This window comes from Primulina huaijiensis, chromosome 9 (genome assembly GCF_012295235.1).
Source record: "Primulina huaijiensis isolate GDHJ02 chromosome 9, ASM1229523v2, whole genome shotgun sequence".
Taxonomy (NCBI): domain Eukaryota; kingdom Viridiplantae; phylum Streptophyta; class Magnoliopsida; order Lamiales; family Gesneriaceae; genus Primulina; species Primulina huaijiensis.
Window position 1 is genome coordinate 18,515,186 of NC_133314.1, and position 6,907 is coordinate 18,522,092.

The following is a 6,907-nucleotide window of genomic DNA, read 5'->3' on the forward strand; positions in this document are numbered from 1 at the left end:
ATATATGTTTTTTTTAAAAAAAATACATATTAACTCGATTTTTATATTTAATCTAGTATAAAACCTTAAACATTACATTATTAGGGCAAAAATGAGACTTATAAAAAAATCATTGTAATCAAATCCCATTATTGGTTATCAAATCCAATATAAGCAAAACACACAATGACATTATAAATAGGCTCATATAAAAATTAATATTATTTAAAATAATTAGATTAATCCATTTTTTAATTTTTTAAACCAAATTAATTTAACCACTATTTTTTAAAATTGAAAATAAATTTCGTAATTAACCAAAAACAAATTTATAAATTAATTCGGTTTACCCGGATCACCGTTCAACGCTCCATGTTACGTTACACATGACACAACTACCTTTTGTTGGAGTCATTATTAAAGATGGGGAACACATTTTTGTAATCGCTATTTTTAATCTCTTTTGGCTAAGTATGTTGTCATTCACAAGGTGACAACACCTTATCATCCTCAAACTAATGGTCGAATAGAAGTGTCAAATCGAGAGATTAAGAAATTTTTTACGAAAATCATTGGATCTTCGAGGAAAAAATGAGCTAGTAAATTGAATGATGTATTGTGGGTATGTAGAAAAGCATTCAAAACCACTATAGGAACTAGGGGTGGGCAATCGGATCGGGTTTTTCGGGTTCCACCCGACCCGAACCCGATCGGGTGCAATTGTCGGGTAAAATCAGGTCCGATTATATTTTTCGGATCGGGTTCGGGTATAGAATTGCTATCCGAATCACCCGATCGGGTATCCGATTGTTTTTTAAAAATAAAAAAAAACATATGGGCTTATAATTGGACCTGTCCAGTTTAATAAATTGAAAAACCATTTTGCAAAAAAAAAAAAAACATATGGCTCGAGATATATTGGCAGTTCCAATTTCCACCGTTGCTTCAGAATCTGCATTTAGCACCGGAGGGCGTGTACTTGATGCATTTAGGAGTTCTTTATCGCCCAAGATAGTTCAATATCTCATTTGTGCTCAAGACTGGTTTCGATGTGATTCAAAACCAATTAATACGTGATGTTGAAATGATTGATAAAGGTATTTTAATTTTATTTTATTTACTTTAGATATATCTCATCATTTCGAAGTACTAACATTTTATTTTCTTTCTTTATTTTGCAGAGTTGACAAAATTGGGTGTTGTTACATCTATTATTGATGTTTGATTATCATAACTAATTCAACGATAAAGGTGAAAAAAAATGTAATCAATTCAAGGTTGGAAGTTTATGCATGTGAATCTTATTAGTATTTATTTTATGGATTTTGTTTCCTGCATTGATGAAAAACATGAATTATTGATACACTTTATTTTTGTTTTATGATGTTCATTTTTTTGTTAATAAATTTACATCTTTATGCAGGTGATGAAACATTCCAGATGATATTTTGAAAGTCAAACAAGAAGTTGATTCTGATTTTTTTGGTGAAGATCTAACTTTGATTTCAAGACTAGACTTGTTAATTTATTATATATGCATCTAAATAGTTTATGCTCTTATTTTTTTTTGTGTTTAATTTTTGTAGACATTCACGAGACAATATTATTTTGATAAGCCTATTTTCTCGTCACATATTATTTGATAGGCACAAAATGATAAAATGTTATTTTGTCAAAAAAAAAAACCCCGAACCCGACCCCTACCTGAACCCGACCTTATCGGGTACCCGAAAGGGCAGGTATTGTCCAGAATCGGATCGGGTTCGGGTAATGAAAATGCTACCCGAAAAATTCGGGTACCCGATCCGAACTACCCGAAACTCGAAAAACCCGACCCGTGCCCACCCCTAATAGGAACCTCTTTTTTTGTTTGGTCTACGGAAAATAAGGCATTATGAGCTACTAAATTTTTGAACTTCGATGTGCAAGCTACATGTGATTAGCGTCTTCTACAAATTAGTGAGCTGGAGGAACTTCGTCTTGATGCATACGAGAGTGTAGAAATCTACAAGGAAAATACAATAAAGTGACATGATGCAAGGATTGTGAATAGGAAATTTGAGTATGGACAAAAAGTGCTTCTTTATAATTCTCATCTAAAAAATCATGCAAGGTAAAATTCATTCCAAATGGTCTGTGCCTTTTATTGTTACTGAATTTTTTTTCATTTGGTATTGTAGAAATCCGTGGAGATTCTGGAAATTCCTTTAAGGCAACTGGACATCGATTGAAAATTTTTCATGAAAGAATTACGAAGCAAGAGGAGCCGAGTACTCTTTTGCATGATCCGAACAAATTTATAAAGAGAGTTGTCTAGATATAGACAATAAATTTAGCGCTTCTTAAGAGTTAACCCAATGATTTATTTTATCTCTTTTCATTTTTTTTTTAATTTTTGTTCAGTTTGTTAATTTAATCATCTATAATTTTTGTGTGTATAGGGAATATTGGGATACAATAAGATGATTTTGATTTTGAAAAAGCTTAAACTGTTGAAATAATATATTGCAAGCATTGAAGAATTATATCATCCCAATGTAGCACTTCGTGCTTGTAGCAGCACTATCAGAGAAGTGCTCTGTTACTATCCTACCTTCATGTTTGTTTTTTGAGTAATATGACACTGAGGACAATGTATATCTTAAAAGTCTGGGGGATTGGTTGTTTTGTTTCACGTTACAACACTTAGCATGTGTTTTAATGTTTAATCATCAAGCATGAAAATTTTTTCAGTTACTCTTTGAGTCTTCTTCCTCTTTGTTGTTGTCTTCTACCTCCTCTCTTTGTTTTTCTCTCTTCACTATTGTTCACATCTGTGTTGTACTTTTTATTTAAACTTAATGGGACTAATCCTTCAAATCTTTGAAGCACATGTCAAGTTCAAGTTGTTGATAAGATTGTAAAAATTTTATTTTTAAAAGGTGAGACTTCATCTCTATCAAGATTTGCCCAGATTTTCTTCCAAAACTCCAAGATTCTCACGCTAAATAAAATATAAGTCTTTTGGTATTTTGTTGCCTTTGAAGTCTTGTACAATCATCTAATCTCCAAAATTAGATTTTTTTTCTTCTTTTGTTCAAAATACAAATAAGATAAAATTAAATAAAAAAGAATGAAAATTTAAGATAAGCATGAAAATGAAATCCCTAAAATTCGATAGGATTTGAACTTACCAATCCCCCCATACTTAGCCATTCTTTGTCCTTGAAAAAATTAGAGAATAAAAATATAGGATATGAATATTCAATGATCTCAAAAAAAACACAATCAATACTTTTTAAACCATTTAATTATGTCACATTCAATCAAAGGATCACACTTCAAAAATCATAAAATTCACTTTCGTTGCAACTTCAAAACTCAAGCACTCACCAGAAAATATCAAGATAATGAAAATGTGTAGTGTGGAAGTCAAAACTCATATTTATCAAAAGCGTTTTAGTTCGAGAAGTGTTCATATTTTCTGATTTTTTTTTCACGAAACTCTTCATAAGCTTATCTTTAATATCTTTCTCCACCAAATGTTAGAGAAATATGACCTGGTCAATAGGCCTTTTTAAGTTTATAATGTTAGACCATGACTCATGGCTACAATAAAGGTAAGGAGATTCAAAGTGATAGAAGATAAACAATTTAATCATACAACGCACTCTTTCATCTCTTATCTTCCTCCCGTTGTTGAAATTCATCATTGTTCATCTAACTTTTTCATCTTTCTCTACTTTCGTTCATATTCCCATATCTTTTTTCCTTCATTTAGCTTGTTTTTTCTACAATACTCATCTTCCAACTTTCTCTTTTTTTCATCTTCCTTTCAGCTTTTTTTTTCTTCTTCATTTTTTTTCAATCCTCAACAACATTCCATTTTATTTCTTTTCAATCATCATACCATACAACATTCATTCCTTCTCCTTTCTTTTATCATTATATTTTTTCATCAATCACATTCCTTTTTTTCATTATTTTGTTGCAAAATCCTCCAATTATTCTTATCTATTGTCAACACATGATAGTTATTGAAATTTTAAAAGCACTAAAGGTGTTTATTTCTCTCAAATTTAAGATAGAGGAATAGAGTATGAGCTAAAATTGGGTAGTTGATGTGAGATTTAGAAAGGATACACATGGGGGATAAGTGTGTGTCTTTGACACACTGCATTCGATTTTTAATATGATCAAATTGAGACACTATTAATATGAATGATGCATTAGGTAGGCTCGAGAGGCTGAAACGATCCAAAGATCGCCTAAATCATTTGTAAGTCATTCTGCTACGTATTTTAGCTTCGAAGGATAATCAGAAAAATTATAGATTGCTTCTTTCTTCTTTTTTTTTTTCTTCATAAGCTCACCTCTTGTCAATTAACAATTAATTCATAGAAGTATGACTTAAAGTAGATGTATAATATCTCAAAATATGATTCAAAACTATGTCATGCTCAAATCCTTTAGCTATAACTATATCTTATCTCAATCAATTCTAGATGTGATTCAATCTCTTGAGTGATCAAAAATCTAGAAAGCCAATTAGTGCGTCATGTAATCACAAGTGTAGTTGGAGTAAGATAGAGTCAGGAGGTAGAAGTTGGACGAAGACCTCAATACACGCTAAAATCGCTGAGAATTCATATTTCCTTCTTGATTGTGTTTTTTCCTATGAATTTAAACACGGGTTTTTACTTTTATTTTGAATTTATGGAGTAGAATTTTATAGACTAAGGTCACGATAGGGTCGAGACAAGTTATTTTTTATATTTTGATTTTGATTAGATTTTATTATTTATTTTGATTTATTGATTGATGTCGTTTATAATGTGTTTTTTTAATCTGACCAATTAAATTACATATCTGTTGGTTAATCTAAAATCGGAAGGCGATATATTAATATTTGCCTCACTACATCAATCAACACATGGTTAAATTGAATATAAATAATATTTGGTTTCAATGTGTATTTTTAGGTTTCAAAACAGAAATTCCATAGTGATTTAATAGGGTTGAATCTAATTAAATAATATTGAGAATTTTGTCGTGAACTAATCAATAAATTTATTGAATTTGAATTTGACACGTAAATTATAAACTTGTCTCGGCATCGTTGTGCGTCTTAGCTTTTTTTAAGAATTTGAATTTTCATCTAAATTAATCTTCCCTCGTCTCTAGCTTGTATTTTTTGCTTTAATTAATTTATTTAATTGTTTAATTTAGTTTTAATTAATTTATCTCATCTCACTTGAATTTGGTTCACCTAAATTAAGAAAAATAATTCATATTCTAGTATTTTAACATTGATCTATGCAGGTACGATATTTAGACTCAACATCCAATTACTATGACTTGACCTAATCTGCTTGCTAGATTTACTCTCAAGCGAATTATCGATCACCTGCCAACCTAACATTGTCACTACTGACAAACCATACTGTCTCTAGTCTTGTTACATCATCTCTATGTGCGCTAACTGACACATTAATGAATTTTTTGACGTATGGTGATCGTTAATTGTACTAAATACTGAAACACGATTGTATTGTGTAGGTTTTGGAAACACGTTTCTTAGCTCCTCTCTTGTATTGTATATAAGCATTGTACAGTGGTTATTTTAACTAACTGAAATAAAATTCTTCTTCAGCTCATTGAGCTGCGCTCAAGTTCTTCAGTTCTTTACAGTGATCCATACCTGTTGGCCCAGGATCAAGGTCTTTCCGAGATGCTCGAGCAGTAGTCATGATGTGAGAATACGACAGCGTTCATGGCCCATTATCCTAGTCTCCTTGTACCGCTCGGGCTAAGATGGGACCCAGGTTTGTCTTCTCTAAGCCACTCCCTTAGTTGCTGTATATCCAGAGATGATTTATATAAGTGCACTCTGATCTTTACCAGGGATGATCTTCCTCCCAATAGCCCTGAACTCCTGATCACTCTACCCGAGTCCGAGGATGGCTCGGGCTCTTTTTGGGGTATCAGTGGCGGATATGACAACGGTAGAAACGAAATATGCCATTACATTGGTGGCAAATTTTAAAATATGTCCCTTTGTTGCAAGTTCTAAACTCATTTTGTGTTGAAAATAGTTAGTGAGGACTGTTATAATACAAGTCTCACATTCAGATACACATCCATTCATAAAAGATTTGAATGAAGAGGCGCTTGTTCATAAAATTGTGTCTATTCAAGTAGTCACGTCCTTTCCCAAAAGGTGTTTCTACATTATAAATATAGCTTTATTTTTTATTGTGATTTACGAAAACAAGATTTCATTTTACTCTTATCGATCTCGCGAAAATTATCTATAAATTTTGTTCATTGTTATGAATTCTCATGAAAGAAAATTATCATTACCTCAACAACAACATAGTCAATACAATATTTCTTTAAAGAAAGCGAAATCAAGATCGAAACAAAATAACATTTTGGAAACCAATTTTCTAACATTTTGCATACTGGAAGATAATTTTTTCGTAATCTCACACTCGATGTAAAAAGGTAGAGATAGTAGTATATGGACAACTATAGGTTTCCTTGTTATGTTGTAGCCTCCGTTCTTGTCCCCTCGATTATTGAAATATCGTATAAATCATGAATTTATGAATGATAATACAATAACTGTTGCATTTGATCTAAAACAAAATTATCCAGTAAACCTTACCAAAAAGCAAATACCAAAGCTTTACAAGTGAACATCTATGCTTGCATTATACTGTTATTTCAATGTTCTTATGGTTCAAACTAATTGTGATATTTATATTTTATGAATATGTTGCTCATCGTTAAATCTTTCTTAAGTTGGCTATGATTTCAAAGTTTATACAATTTAATTTTAATAAGACTGTATTCAAATTGCAATATTGTCTCTATTTAATGTTTACAAGTTCATTTTATCATTTCAAATTGTAGTATGATCCTTTATTAGTTTTTACAATCATGA